Source organism: Rhineura floridana, chromosome 2, assembly GCF_030035675.1.
Source record: "Rhineura floridana isolate rRhiFlo1 chromosome 2, rRhiFlo1.hap2, whole genome shotgun sequence".
Taxonomy (NCBI): Eukaryota; Metazoa; Chordata; class Lepidosauria; order Squamata; family Rhineuridae; genus Rhineura; species Rhineura floridana.
In genome coordinates this window covers 19,819,872-19,836,570 of record NC_084481.1, presented here as the reverse complement: position 1 = coordinate 19,836,570, position 16,699 = coordinate 19,819,872, and the positions used below count along the sequence as shown (strand labels likewise).

Here is a 16,699-nt window from a genome sequence, read left to right as displayed (position 1 = left end):
ATATAAAATCAAGAGAGTTAAATTTCACATATCAGTTTTGGCTAAGATCTTTGACGATCTGTAGCAAAGGAGAAGGGCTGTAGCTCAGTGGCAGAGCAAATGCATGCAGAAGGTCCCAGGTTCAATTCCTTTACATCTCCAGGTAGGGCTAGGAAAGATCACTTCCTGAAGTCGCTGCCAGTCAGTACAGAGAATACTGAGCTAGATAGACCAATGATCTGACTCAGTATAAGGCAGCTTGCTATGTTCCTAATATTTTCCTTTATCAAGCAGCTTTCCCATTTTACAACTGCTAATCATAACTAGAAGTCAAGACAACATCACAGTGTTGGGGTAATTAATAAACTCTATTCTATTTACATAAACTCAACATTCATTGGTCCACGGATACATGACGAAGTTAAGCTGTGACTTTAAGATACAGCATTTGTTCACATCCAGTTTTATTCCCTTTTCCTCTGTCCTCCATTTGTTGTTTAGATTGCTTATATTACTCTGTAAAGGACTAGGTACCATAAAGCAAACATTTGAGAACCATTAATTGCAAACTCGGCATAGTGTCATGAAACTCAAAGGGTCTTAAAGAGATTTCATCGATCATTTCACAGAACTTTAATGGACTAGTGGACTAAATCCACTATTACAGTTCTACATTTAATTTACTATAGAAGAAAATGGCATTATATTTCTGCTAATCTCACAGTCAATGACACCATAACAATTCCAGAATACAGGATTACACTTCCATCCACAGGTACTCCTCTTTTACAACTGTAGATAAATGATGATCAGAGTCGCCCCTAGGCATCGGGAAGCGGGGCAGTTGCCCCGGGCCCCACGCTATGGGGGGACGTGCTTGGCGATCTGAGAAGCTGGGCTGAGGTGAGGGTCTTCCTCTCTCTTCAGCCATGCAGCAGCTGTCTCGCCAGCCACTTCCCGAGCTGATTTTAGGCGGGAGGTTTGAATCCCCTGCCTGCTCTTCAGCTGCGTGACTGAGTCCGTGGCTTCCCTGTGCTGCCGCCGCTCATCAGCTGTGAAAATCTAGATTTTGACAAGTTCATTAATGATTTTGCAGAAGTGAAAGCAAGGAAAATAAATCTTTGAGAATAAATATATAGTTTCTTATATTTGTATTATTTTAATTTTAATCGCCCATCAACAAAGCAGCCAGGCCCAGCCATTTACAGAAATGATTAAATTCTGTCATCCTCGATATTTAAAACAATGGTTCTGCACAAAGTGTTTTCAATTGTTTAGTTAGGAAGATAAAGATGGGAAAATATGCCTAGAAACAGACTGCCATATCTAGCAGATATCAACAAAGGGAAGACAGATGTCGAGAGACCAGTGAAGAAATGGATATGTATGGAACAGGTTGACTAGAGGCTTATTCCCTGAAGTGAAGGTAATCATATTTGTATTTAATAGGTTGTTAGCCTCATATGTAAATATTATAATTACATATATTCATAAATAAAATCTCTCTCTCTCTCTCTAAATATATATACATATATAGAGAAAGAAAGAATGTGGGGGGCCCCAACTATGCTTTTACCCCAGGCCCCACACATGCTGATGATGATAACAACTATTAATTCTATTCTATATTTAGGACCAACAGTGCACAACGAGCAACTGCAAATGATTCTAAATCAACATAAAGTGTAGGGGAGTCAGAAAGGATGCTCCGATGTAGCTGCACGGTCAAAATAAGAAATGTGTTAAAAATCTCAGTTGCAGCAGTGTTTAAGAATACAAGAATCATAGAAGAGTAGAGTTGGAAGGAACCTATAAGGCCATCGAGTCCAGCCCCCTGCTCAATGCAGGAATGCAACTTAAAGCTTACCTGATAGGTGGCTGTTCAGCTGCCTATTGAATGCCTCCAGTGTTGGAGAGCCCACCACCTCTCCAGGTCATTGGTTCCATTGTCGTACCAATCTGATAGTTAGGAAGTTTTTTCTGAAATCTGGCTTCCTGTAAACTGAGCCCATTATTCCGTGTCCTGCACTCTGGGACAATCAAGAAGAGATCCTGTCCCTCTTCTGTGTGGCAACCTTTCAAGTACTTGAAAAGTGCTATCATATCTCCCATCTTCTCTTCTCAAGGCTAAACATGCCCAGTTATTTCAGTCTCTCCTCAGAGGGCTTTGTTTCCAGTCCTCTAATCATCCTTGTTGCCCTCCTCTGAACCTGTTCCAGTTTGTCTGCATCCTTCTTAAAGTGTGTGTCCAGAACTGGACATGGTATTCAAGATGAGGCCTAACCAGTGTCAAATAGAGGGGAACTAGTACTTCACGTGATTTGGAAACTATACTTCTGTTAATGCAGCCTAAAATAGCATTTGCCTTTTTTGCAGCCACATCGCACTGTTGGCTCATATTCAACTTGTGATCAACAACAATTCCAAGATCCTTCTTGCATGTAGTATTGCTTAGCTAAGTATTCCCTACCTTATAACTGTGCACTTGATTTCTTTTTCCTAGGTGTAGAACTTTGCACTTATCCCTGTTACATTTCATTCTGTTGTTTTCAGCCCTTTGCTTCAGCCTATCAAGATCACTTTGAATTTTGTTTCTGTCCTCCAGGGTATTAGCAATCTCTCCCAATTTTATATCATCTGCAAATCTGAAAAGCATTCCCTGCACCTCCCCATCCAAGTCATTAATAAAAATGTTGAAGTACACTGGGCCCCAGACTGAGCACTATGGAACCACACTTGTTACCTCCCCCCCCAGTTTGAGAAGGAAAAGCGTCTTGGATCAGACCAAAGAGCTATCTGTTCTCGTAGTGGCCAGCCAAATGCCCATGAGAAGTCTGAAAGCAGAACCTGATTGTGACAGCACTCTTCTCTACCTGCAATTCCCAGCAACTGATATTCAGATGCTTACTGTGTCCAACAGTGGTGGTAGAACCACTGATAGCCTTATTCTCCCTCCAATGAATTTGTCTAATCCTCTTTTAAAGACATCCAATTTGGTGACCATCACTAGCTCTTGTGGGAAAGAATTCCATAGTTTAACTTAGCACTATGTGAGGAAGTGCTTTCTTTTGTCTGTCTTGAATTATCCAACATTCAGCTTCATTGGATATCCATGGGTTCTAGTGTTAAGAGAGAAAAACTTCTAGATCTACTTTCTCCACACCATACATAATTTTACCTCTATCTTACTCACCTTTTCTCTGAAAAAGCCCCAAATGTAATCTTTCCTCATAGAAGACTTGCTCCATCCCCTTGATAATTTTAGTTGCCCTTTTCTGAGCTTTTTCCAGCTCTACAATATCCTTTATGAGGTGAAGCAACCAGAACTGTACACAGTATTCCAAGTGTGGTCACAACAGATTTGTTTAGCGTCATTAATGCCAGTTTTATTTTTAATCCCTTTCCGAATGATCCCTAGCATTTATTTATTAAATTTATGCCCAGAAGGAGCCCAGGGTGGCAATGCATGGCACTTACCTTTTTCACAGCTGCCGCACACTGGGTTATCTTCACTGAACTATTCACTACAACCCAGTATCTCATTCCTGGTCAGCCACCACCAGTTCAGATCCCATTAGTCTATATTTGAAATTTAGATTTCTTTTTGTCCCACTTGCTTGCACTGAATTGCACTTGCCATTTTACTGCCCACTCACCTAGTCTGGAGAGTAACTGGAGCTCATTGCAATCCCTTTTTGTTTTAACCACAATTGAACAATTTGGTATCATCAGCAAACATGGTTACTTCACTGCTCACCCTAACTCTCCATCTCATGACACTTTGATTAAAAAACATTAGTTTAAGATGCTCTAAAATCAAGTTCTAATATGAACAATAGTCAAAAGAATACAGCCCATCATTCTAAGGCTCTGAAAGCAGAAGAAAATTGGTGAAAAGGCATAATAAACACAGCAACCTCATAAACCCATTGGAAGTGCTTGTCTCAAGAACAAATTTTCTTACCTTTTTACATGCTCCCACCACCAGTTTCCCTAGAAACAACATCATGCAGTCATCCTACACTAAATCTGAAACACTCTCATCAGCTACTGTGTGATAACTCAACCAATGCAAAACAAGACAGATTTCCAATCCATCTTTCATCAGCTCCTATATAACAGATTTGGCTCTTCTTATACTAAATGTAACATTGAATATTGTTACATATTCTCACTCCAATGAAAAACTGACTTCTCTAGTCCTCACACACGCAATTTTTCCTTCCCAGATCTATTCCCGTTTTCTGCCAAAACAATTTCTGACCTTCTAAAGTTCATCTGTTAAGCTACATTAAGTATCAAGACCTGTCAAGATGAAACATTTTTGAAATGTGGCCAAAAATGGGGAAGACTTTATTTCCAAGTTTCCAGTCATTTTACTCCTTTTGGGGACATGCATATGCACACCAGTCTCAATATACAGAACCAACTGGAGCCACTTGCTTTCTTACCTTAACATCAGATGCTGCTATGTGACCACTACTCCCAAACAGCTGTATACACGTGGGTGGGAGGGAGGCAGGGAAAGAAAGTGGGAGAGGGAGCCATTCTGTCTTGAGTGACCTGCTTCCCCCTGCCCCCCTTTGTAAGCAGCTATGCAGCAGATGCAACCATGAGAATCTCTCACTGCTGAGCAGGGCTCCTAACAATTTCTGTCCACTGCTTTGAAATTCTTCAGCTTGCATCACATGCAGGCCCAGAAGCTGGTTCTCAATTTTATTTATTGTATTTATTTTTAAAATTTATATCCCACCCTTCCTCCCAAAAGAAGCAAAGGGTAGCAATGCTAAGGCATATTTTGGTTCTCAGCACCAACCTGCACGAGCCAAGAAGCTGCTACGCTCATGCCTTTTTTGTCCTCTGTTACACACAGGTCCATTTGTTCTCCAGTTCCTCAACCCATACACTTTGTACGATTCTCCAAAAGCCACATGACCAATGATAAGAAACAGCATAAAACAGCCACCAACCATGTTACAGTTTCACACATGCTTACTGTGTTTTTCACTCAGAGGTACACATTTTATATTATAATTTCTGTTCACAGGAGTGTTAAAACGCTACTGTAACATGGGAAGAATTTATTTTACTTATTTTTATTTCACTTATTATTAGATTTATATCCCACCCTTCCTCCCAGCAGCAGCCCAGGGCAGCAATTTATACATGACTCAACTTGTAAAGCGGACATGGTATACTTAGAACTTGGCATTGAATTCTCCCTTGCGCACAGGTACCTGTAGATATACAAATCATGCTGCAAGCGAACAGAAAGAATGAAGCAAAAGATTATTTCACACCTTCCAGTTCAGTAAATCAATTACTTTTGTTGACAATGCCAATCAAAATGGGTCTTGTCTCAAAGCAGGGTTGGGTTAAACTAACAGTATCTGTGAGGAAGTTTCCTAATAGAAACAGGGAAGGGCAGAGTACATCAGGTGAGACTGCAGCCTCCTGCCTTACTTTACTTGCTTTTCACTACATGAACCCTACTGTCCAGCTAAAAAGACTGCTGAGACCAGAGACTGAATATGGTTAACCTGGTAACTATGACGGTAACGACATTATGTTGCCATGGATCAGCTCCCAAGTGCTTCAAGGAAATACATGTTTATTAATTATTTTAGGGTAATCAAAATGCACAGCTTTGGGTTTATACAAACATATCTTGAACTATCTAGCTTGAGAAGATCAGAAATTTTGCACATTACCAAAGAGAGGTCGTCATATGTGCCTGAGTACCATTAACAAGCAAAAGCGTGCCAAAATTTATTATTCGGTACTTGGTCAAAATTAAAGGATAAAAGACACAGACAGTAGATTAAAAAACTTAATAAAAAGCGACCAACAGACACCTTCATCTTAACAACTCTTATTGGAAAATAAATTCCTTTTATGTCTGGGACTTCTTCACAAGTCACATGTTCAATTCAGCAATGAGATGTAAATTACATAGATGTGCAGCAGCCAACTATCCTAGCTAATGGTCAAAGACCCCAACATAAGTAATGATCTGTTTAGAGAGAACAGAAGCTCCCTGAATTTCAGGCATCTAAACCAAATTTACCTTCATTTCTGGCTGGTGTCATGGGTGCCCAATTTAGCCAAAAGAAAAAAAGTGCATGAAGCAAGCATCCGGAAATCTACTCTTACCACGAGTATGATTTGTATCTTCTCTTAATTTCCCTCCCTTATCAGAGTTTTCGAAACAGAACCTGCGGATATCTCTAGAAGTAAGAAGACCATGCACCTTTGTTATTATTTAGCAATATAATTTCCAGCTGCTGCAAGCAATACAAATTTGACTAAGGGTATTTACAGCACTGAAGGAAATTGCTAGCTTTTTAAAAAAAAGTTAAAATGCTTTAATTGCAGTGAGAATCAAATCCAATATGTAAAAACAAGTACTGTTGGCAAATAAAAGAGAAATCATAAACAAAGTTAACAAGAGAAATGTATGGAGAAACAAATGCTACCAATTATAATTTCTGAATAAGCTTCATGTTCCAAGTCCCAGCACCATCATTTTAACCAAATCAATGCCTCTGTATCATAGCGATCGTGATCTCTCAGAAATGCTTTACCAGTTCAGAACCATTAACACATTATACACAATTTCAGATGTAAAACATGACTATAAAACGTGAAATTTAAGCAAGATACAATAATCTTATTCCTAGTATATCTGTTGACTCCTACAAGGTGTGGAGGCATTAGTAGCTGAAACTTGGTTCTTCTCAACCTGAAGAGAATTGTTGACCTTATAAGACTTGCTGTGCTAACAAAGTCTTGTCTGGCAGTGCCACAAAACATGACATCATTTTGGTACATGAGGGATATTCACTGGACATTGATAACCAATATGCCAAAGCGTTCAGGGACAAGGTTGCAAGTGTCAAATTTGCCCACCAGCTGAAAAATCATTTGATGCTTCACTTAAGAAGCTCCAGCGTCTGTGGAGAACAGCAGGTGATTACTGAAGAGAGCGCCATTTCTGTGGTGGCTCCTTCCTGTGGAATACCTTCTAGGGAGGCCACCTGAAGTCCTCATAACTGTCATTTAGGCACCAGGCAAAAACATTTGTTTCAAGGCTTTTGAGAATTGCTATGTTACCATTTTTAACTTAGATCAGTTTGGTTTTACTTTCTATGTGAATCAGCTGTTGCTGTTTCATCTGCTTATTTAATTAATATTTTAAAATGCACTTCATTTACTATTTGTTAACAGTTCTGGGAACATAAATTAATCGTGAAGATATGGGATATAATTACGCAAAGAAATAAAAAAGTACAGCCGAATTAACCGCTTCCTATGACTGCTTTTCCAGAATAGACATTTTGCCCAGTTTTGTATCTCCTTATCTATTCCATGAGCATATACTTAGAACATGGTATGAGATATTCATTGGAAAGGTTTTGAAACTCTGACAATGCAAACTTAACCAGTTTTAGGCTTATATATCTACTTTGCACACTAAAAATCACCTTTTCTTAAATGAATTTGAGTCAAAACATTTATGGTTTTTCCAGATGCATGCCACTGAAATTTTTTAAGCAAATTATAGATCCTCTTGGAATTGTATAAACAAGTAATCTTTACTAAGGGATACAAACCAAAATGACACATAAGCTATGGGCACACAGTACAGTAAACCATGGTTAATGGTTTACCATAAAAAGCAGATGGCTTCCATTTTACCCCAGCCTTAGTGTAAACAGATGCACCAAACAGTGATCCCTGGCTTAGTATCATGTCAGTCAGGGATCATGGCTTCTTTTCTTCCAAAATGAACCATGAAGTAAAGCCAAGGTTTGCTCTTGTCTTCCTGATCATAGTTTGTTAGATCAAAACAAACCAGTCTCTGGTTCAGATGCAATGTTAAGCCAGGAGTGTGGTTAGTTGCTCACACTAGGGAAGGAGTGGTTTACTGAGAAGTGTGAACACAGTCACAGAAGATATATAGCAAACAAAGTGAAGAAATTCTCTTCAAACCTCATATGTTCCGGAAATCCCTTTTACCATATTTTGACAATTATAGTCCTTTTATGGCTTTTGAGTGCTTCCTGTTATAAAGTATAGTACTAAACTAAGACAGACTTAACTTTATTTCCTCAGAACTATTTCATACATGTTTTTCCTAAGTGGAAATGCTTTCTATGGGGAGGAACACACAAAGGGGCTCAGCATATAATATATAGGTGTCTCTAACTATGGCAACAGAGGACCTAACCACAAGAAGAGGGAGCTCTCAAACCAGAGTACAGCCCCATAAGAAGAAAAGTACCAGGAAGAAGCACAAAAAAGTTACCTATGCTGTATAATTAATAATCTCACTAATAAAGAAGAAGAAGAAGCTCAGGTCCCCTATCATTTGTTCATTGAGGGAGAAAGCATTATTACTTACCTTAAGTTATAGGCATTTTAAAAACACACTAAAAAACACTACCAAAACAACCAATGACATTTTATAGCCTACTAGCAAAAAAAATTACTGCAATAGGTACACATGTTGTTGCCTTGTAAAATATAAAATAAGCTAGTTTCGCCACCTTCTAATACTAGTTTAATAATTTACTATGCTACTGAATAGTTAAATACAATGCTGCCTATTGTTTACACGCTACAGGTATTCTTCAGATCTGAAGCCAACAATCCAACAGTAGAGAAACCAGCTACTCTCAGGTCTGACAGAGGCTTAGAGTGTTACATTTTACCCCATTTAATAAGTAAAGTAACATTAATATATAACATATGAAGCTTCCTTATACCAAAGTCAGACCATTGATCTACTGAGCACAGTAAACTCTATCTTGACTACTAACAGCTTTCCAAGGCCTTAGGTCCCTGCTATCCAAGAACCCTTTATCTGCCAGAGACTAGACCTGTATACAAATCATGTGCTCCCTAACTAAGCTGTTTACTTACACAGGCACTGAATTTTTCATTTGCCATTGCCAACAGACCATGGCTCTTTGGCAAGCCTCCCTCCCAAGATGAAAGCTGCAGAGGTGAGCGGCCATCTTCTGGTGATTCCTGCCTCTCCCCAGGCCCAAGTTTGGGAGGAAGGCTAGGTGATTGTTTAGCTAGTGCTTGACCTAGGGACACAGAGCTTCTCTACCACAAAGGAACATACTGACAAGTCTCCACTTCCTGCTCCCATGCAGAAAAGGGAGGTGGGGAGGCTTCCTTGGCTACTGTTGTAGAGGTGCCACCACACAACACTCCATGCCATCCTTTCCTGCGTTAAAGGCAGGAATGTGGGCTTCATGGGCTAATGTGCCAGACAGAGAAACAATCTGGCAACCACAGTTTTTGGTTTAGCCATCAAGAATTGTAAACCTTTGTTGAGATTAAACATTTAATTTGAGGGGGGGGATGTATGCCCGACTTTAAGATTAGCTAATACAGAGCAGACCCGAAGTCAGGATGTGATATATGTCATTGGATTATGTATGAATTGCAGGCAGATGAATGCAAGCATTAAAAACCAGGGTGTCAAACTGACACCATGTTCGAATACTTCAGTTTAAATGCATACCTTAAAGGAGATTAACTTTTGTTCTCACTGACAGTAGAGTTATCTGAGAAAACTAATTTCAACAGGACTGTTTAGTTATTACAGCTTAAAAACTGTTTTTGTTCATGTACAAATTAGTGACATAAAAAGTCTGTTGTACCCTTTATTAGAACTCCTTCAACTGTCAAAGAGAGAATGCTTAACACTTCTCCATGGCTCTGCAGCCTACAGAACTCAGACACTGACCCAATTTCAAGGAACAAGATCCTCCTAGCAGAGAAGTTGGGAATGCACTTCTGTATATCCCAGCTGGGATACAAAGAGATACTTTCATACAAGCCCTTCACTACACCTGGTGGGATTTCTTTCTTTATTTTTGCTTTGTGTGAACTGCACACCACTAACCCACGTCAGAACTTGCTGATTAAATTCCCCTCAATTTCTAAAGCAATTTGGTATGTAGCATGTCCAGCTATGGTTCAAGAGCAGTGCCAGACATTTGTTTAGAAGTTGTATCCTGCCTTTCCTTGTACAGTCCAAGGCAGCTAATACAACAATCATCAAATACATTAAGAACCAACTATTTACTCTGACAGGCAGCAGCTTTCCATGGTATGGCAGTGATGTTTCCTATCACTTACTATCTGATCCTTTTAACTGGAAGTGCCAGGGATTGAAGCTGGGACCTTCTGCATGCAAAGCATGTTGTCCATCACTGACTCTGTGGTAGTGCATTATAGTGCACGTCTATAATGAGTGAGCTTAAAAAACTGCTGTGTAGCATTATTAGGCAATACAGCAGCCAAGATTGGGACAAAGGGAAACAGCAGGAAGGGAAAAAAGATACTAGCATGTTGGTCAGAGAAGCTTGTTAAGCTTGATATGCCCTACAAACAACCTAAACTTCCATTTAATCTATGCCATAACTGAAACCTTCAATATCCCAGGCTCCCAACCAAGAAGCACCTAAAATAGTTCTTCTTTTTGGAGGTACTGTACAAGTTTTCTTGAAAGTTAAGATTAGGGTAACAAAAAAGCTACAACCAACACTTCATGAAGCAGCCAATGTCAAGACAGACCTTTTTTAGCTCCCCATCTCCTCTCGCCTTTACAGTTCAGTCTAACCTACCATGCAAAATTAAAGAGAGTCTGAGAAAAGTCATTATTTTAGTGACCCTCGATAGCAATTTTTTCTTTATCTTCAATTTGTCATCATTACCAACATTTACTAATATATTCATCTGAAGTTAAATTTCTGACTGCATTATAATGTTTTTGGCTTGGAACAAGAGATGCTTTGCACAAGCAAAAACACACTTCTGCTTGTGCAAAGTGGATCAGCTGAATTCCTCTAATTTCAAAGTTCTGCTGCCATGCTCATTCCACAAGGTTCCAGAGGGTCCATCAACCCTTGGGAGTAGCTTTGGTGGAGTGCAGGAGCTTGTAGTGAAGGGGTGAGGGGCCAGGAAAGCCCTGTTGTGTGAGCAGAGTTCTGCTAAATCTTCTCTGAATCCAAACACCTATTGGGAGTCAGTACCATCTCTGAAGCTGTGCGGACATGTCACATATATATGTGTTGTTAGCATCCAGTATTCATTGCCCCACAGCACAAGCAGAAGGTGTAAACAGATGCTTCTCTCATAATTAAAACAACTGATTTAACATTAAACTATCTGACATATGAGTAGCTCATTGCTCTTTAATGCCATTCCCCACAGACAGTGACATACTTTTGCTCACTGTTTTCACAAACTGAAGATTTCCAAATGTTACATAAAAGCTTTCCAAGGGATTAATTTTTTTCCTTTTCAATTGAAAATGGCTTTGGATTATCTATTTTTAAGAAAAGCAAAATAGTTTTTTTTAAAGATCATCACCATCTGAAAAGCCAGCGAACCCAGTAGAATTTACCCTTAACTTCTGACGAGCACAATTTGGAAGAGTGTCCTAGGAATACAACCTACAGAATGACAGACCGGAAACAGTGAATATGAGCATTTCTGAATCTAACTAGCAGTGCACGCCCCCATCCCCCCCCAAGTGCAGCCATCAAAGACTTTTCATGCAGCCATTCCAACTAAGTGGGGCAGATAGGAACAAGAGTGGCAGGAAGCATCAAATGAACAAGAGCCATGAAGAGCCATGGAGGAACCATCCATGGAGGGGGGGCAACATTTGCCCCCGGGGTAGACCCTGATAGCAACAGGATTTGAGAAGGGGCAAATATTACTATGTGTAACTGAAGAGCCTTCCCTTTTGTCTCTAAAAGTAACTGCTCTGGTTACTTAAAACAGAGGAAAGAAGAATCTGATCTGAAGAGGGCCAGCAACTAGGTGGTAGGGATGGAAGGATCTGTCAGTTTTAGTTCTCTCCGTTTCTCATTTTCTCTAATCTTAAATTCAGTTCTCCACATTTCTCAACAATTTTTATTTAAAAAAAAAATCCTCATGAAAATTCTCCAGCTTTTCAGTGTGAATTTCTCCTAATCAATACATTTTTGAATGCAGTTTTGATTAGTGTATTAATTTTTGCAAGCAATTTATCCTAATGCCATGCATTTTTGCATGTTATTTTCACCAATATATTCATTTTGTGTACACTTTCCACTTATATATGCATTTTTGTAAACATTGTTAGGTTGGAGAACTGCATCACAAAATTTGGATAAGTGCAAATTTTGAAGAATGGCTGTGTTTCAGGTCTCAAAATATTTTTGTAAGTGTGAATTTGATAAATTCAGCTTTAAATGCATACTGTATTGAATTTCTCCCCCATCCCTAGTGGGTGGAGGATGTGGGGATGCCACACATGTGCCCAGCATGGATGGTTTGTCTTGAGAACTTCAGAAGTGTGGCTACAGCTAAATACCACCTTCAGACTCTCTGTAATAATCTCACCTTGAGACTCTCTGCAATAATCTGCAGCATAGCAATCTGGTAATCAACCAGTTTCCAAACTGTGGACTGCAAACCACCAAGCTTTATTCAGGTAGTCTGCAATCTGTCTGTGGATTTGTAGTTGCAGATGAAAGACAGCACATCCAATTCATTCAGAATTCAAATTCATATTGAATTGTATTTTTATTGCCGCTTTTATTTCTTATATTGTATATTGTTGTATTACACTTTGAATTCTATGGAATACAATATATGAGTAATAAAAGGAGCAATAAAATACACTTAAAAATCATACAGCATCTGACAGAGTGTATTACAATTGGTTCAAAAGGCAGAAAAATCATGAAGTGGTCTGTTCAGAACCCCAACAATTTTCAAGTGGTCCATGCGGGTAAAAAACGTTTGGGAACCACTGTTCTACATATTGACTTACCAACTATGTTTTTCTCTATGCTAACTAGACCAGTTAAGACAACATTCCTCTGAAGTTTTTTAGAACTCCAGACTCTTAGTCTTTAAATATAATCATTATATAAGTCTCAAGAAATATTTTAAAGAATTGTTCCTTGGCCAAGGAATATGAATTTGACAAAATAATCCAATGTTTTTAACTCAAGGCAGAAGACAAAACATCTTGAGATCTGGACATTTAGATAAAGATAAAATTTACATTCAGCCAAATAAAAAATATTTACAATGCAAGCCTATACACATTGTCAACTGAGAAGTAAGTACCATTGAACTGAATAGGGATTACTTCCAAGTAAAAGTGTATAGGACTGAAGCTTTAATCTAAAATAGAAAGCTGATGGTATATACAAGTTAGCTGTTTTTGAACACAATTGGCTAGAAACTAGGTTCTTCTTTTATGAAAAAGGTTTCTTCCCTGAAAATCTGTACGTAGCAGCAGAACTATTAAATTTAAACTGTAATTAACTAAAGTTTAACATCTCTCAAGCAAAATGTATCAACTCTGCTTATTTCAAAACATTTCTTAACTATGACTGAAAACACTGAGACAGTTACTCAGTTAGTACATTCCACACCCATTATTGGGTTTGTGTAGAGACTGCATCCCATTAACTTTAACCAAGATAGAATATTGCTCCACACACAGCAATGAAGTATCTTGACACATTAATTTAGCATAGAGGTCAAAGCTAAATTAAACATAATACTCGGCTTGTGCCTTTAAGAACAGTGAAGGGGGAGACAGAGAGAGAAAAAGTTGAGGAGAATAAAACCAGGTAAACCCAGGAAGAAGTAGGCAAAAGGCATACAGTATTACTTTACACACTGGTGGCTGGTGCCTACTAGATATAATGGGCCTGCTAACAGGGTCACAGGAGTGTTCTGGCTTTCTCCCCTTGCAAAAATACTGTAGATACATAAGTACTTCTGTTTTACAAATAGTTAGCACCTAACTAAACTGAAAAATGTCTTACTTTGATTTAGAAGGGGTCCCTTCAGTCACAGTTGCTTCTCTGCTGGCAGAAAAGCTGTGTGGCCTCCACCTATTCTGGTTCTCTCCCCATCCTCCTCCTTTGTAAAGAAACAGTGGACACTTAAACACTGCAGTTTTAAAAAAATATTTAACACATAAGCGTTGGTTCAGAAGGGAGTCCTATTACCGTAATTTCTAATTTGGACTGATGCCAGAATAACCATACATTACTCAGAGGTAAGCCCCCACTGAATTCCATGGGGATTGCTCTCTGGTAAGTATGTACAAGACTGCAGCCTGAATTGGTCAATCTTAACAGTGCCTCACAGGACAGTTAACAAGGGACCTCATATATTTCTAGGCCTATGGAGGAATATTATTTTCTCCCTCTAGCAGCTTCTTCATTTCCACATCTTTTTTCCAGAATGTGGAATGAAATGCAGGGAAATTAATTGGACTGGGACCTGGGAGACTACAGTTAAAATCACCACTCAGTCATGAAAGTCACTGTGTGACCTTGAGCCAATCACTGTCTGTCAGCTTAACCTACCTCACAGGATTGTAGTGAGGATAACATGGAGAAAAGGAGACCCCATGAATGCCACCTTGAGCTCCTTGGAGGAAAGGTGGAGTGAATGTACATGTAATAATGACAAATAAGAACAAATAAAAAAATTAAAAACAACTATATCCAGCCTGCCTGTCCCTGATTTTGAACTAGGGGAGGAGTGAGGATGCAGGTTTGAAATCAAGAGGAAAAAAAATCTGAAAAACAAAGAAAAAAGAATCTGGGACACAGCTAGGATGTTCACACGCTGGACTTTACATGCAGGTCCTCAGCAAATCCAATGTGTGGCTTTCTCCTGGGACAGGCTTGCCGGGGGGGGGGTGCTTTGCAGGCAGGTTGTAATCCATACTACTATACTATACATAGGCTCTGCACACTCTGGTTTGAACGATGCCCTGTAGCTTCCTACTTTTTGTAATAGCATTTTAAATTTGCTAAAGTGTTTTATAGTCTTTTATCCTCACAACACCTCTGTAAAGTAGGTCACAGTACAATTTTAGCAAAACAACTGAACAGTACTACCACCTTGATGACTCAAGAATGCATAAGCTTTCTTGGGCTTGAGTCCACTTCATCAGATGCATCATTTTTGGTAATCCATGAAGCTTATGCAAAAATCAAGGTGAGATTAGTGTGTCTGGAGACCCTCATGGAGTTTCCAAAACAGGGCCCCCTTCTCCTAGAAAGGAATGCATGAAATAAGATACCACAAAATAAGTTTTGTGCTAAATTCAAGACTAACAATTTATTATGGCATAACCTTTTGTGGACTCCAAAAGATACCCTGAACAGGTGCAGTTTCACAACTCCCAGCAAAACAAAAACAAAAACATTTTGTCAAACTTTATAAACAGAAAAATACTCTGAGCATGTGAAGTTCCACAATTTAAAGTCATTGAACTCACTATTTTTGCTCATTTTCTGATTTATTTATTCATTTATTACACTTACAATCCACCCTTTCCCCAAACAGCTCACAGTAGCGTACCTGGTTCTCCCCGCCCTCTCCATATTATCCTCACAACAATCCTATGAGGAAGGCTAGCCTGAGAGCCAGTGACTGGGCCAAGGTCATCCAGTAAGCTTCATGGCTGAGTGGGGATTTGAACCCTGATCTCCCAGGTCTAAGTCTGACACTCTAACAACTATTCTTTCCTAGTTCTCACACTGGCCTTTGGGCCAGTTCCTAATTCTCAGCCTAACCTACCTCACAGGACTGTTATTGAGATATCAAAGGAGGAATAAAATGCAAAGGGAGACTTAGTGCTTGTATCATAGGCATCAAATTTCAGTTCCTTTAACCAGAGTGAAGCATCTTTGTACAATAAAGGGCCATGTTTTTCTGCCCACCCCCTGCAAATTAGTGCACCTCTGAGGCTTCAGCCAACCATAATCTGGCCTGATTATTGCATAAATCCCACTTGTGTTCAGCTGATTTTATTTCCAAGATAGTGTCCTCAGGAGATTGAGACCTAAGAAGAATTATCTTAGGCCCGCAGCCCTTGGAGGTGGAGGACTGTGGAAAATAAGAGTGATTTGTTTATTTTTTAAATTATTTTTTTAAAAGGTTACTATTTTACTTTTATAGGTAAAATAGAAAGGAAAAGCATCTTGTGGGCTTTTAGAATAGAAAGGTAGATGGGACATTGGGAGAGTAAAGACTTATTGCAACTTCCTGCTCCCAACTTTCCAAAAGTCTTTGGGAGCAGACATGCTTGCAGAAGAGGACAACTGCCAAGCACATAGAGGGTGGATATGTGGAGGAATTGGAAAATAACTTACCTTCACCAGCTACCCACCTCCCAATAGTCCACCAAGTTTAGGGGCATAGACTACAGACTACCATTTCTCCTCCCAGTCATCCAGTAATATTCCCCAGCCCAGTCACTTAAAAATACATGCAAACAGTTTAAAATGTTTTTTAATTATTATATACAGAGACTCACACTGTCCACTGTTGCGCTCTCTCTCTGTTAGCAAATGTTAACTTAGAAAAAAGCAAGCTGCTCAAACTAACCACCACTCCTTTCTTCTGCCTGCCTATAAAAAGCCTCTTTCCAGCTGTTTAGTGATGTACCCTTCAAGCATGCTCAGAACAGCTCCCTGGTCTGCAAGAAAGGTAGACCAGTTAAGCTTAGATACTGACAACAGGAGGAAGGTGAAAGCTGCACAACTTGGGCAAACAAACAAGTAGCACTGATAAACTAAAAAAAATCAAACACATTTTTTTCTGCCTGGAGACAGATAAGTGGGATCTCCTGGCTATAGCAATTCTTTCGGACTGAGATTGGCTG

At 39.3% G+C, this 16,699-nt stretch overlaps 1 protein-coding gene across 7 annotated transcripts in view; it reads right to left on the bottom strand.

Annotated features, from left to right (window-relative positions):
* The window catches only part of HYCC2 (hyccin PI4KA lipid kinase complex subunit 2), a 69,505-nt gene that overhangs the window by 43,494 nt on the left and 9,312 nt on the right, over nucleotides 1–16,699 (bottom strand). The window contains exon 1 of one of the 7 annotated variants that reach the window (XM_061608013.1): nucleotides 14,931–14,991. The exons of 4 other annotated variants lie outside the window; for them this stretch is intronic. The gene's annotated coding sequence lies outside the window, so the exon portion shown is untranslated. Of the gene's footprint in view, nucleotides 1–6,132; nucleotides 6,188–13,838; nucleotides 13,927–14,930; nucleotides 14,992–16,699 lie in introns of those variants that run through there. 2 more of the 7 variants (XM_061608010.1, XM_061608011.1) reach the window with 2 other exon arrangements.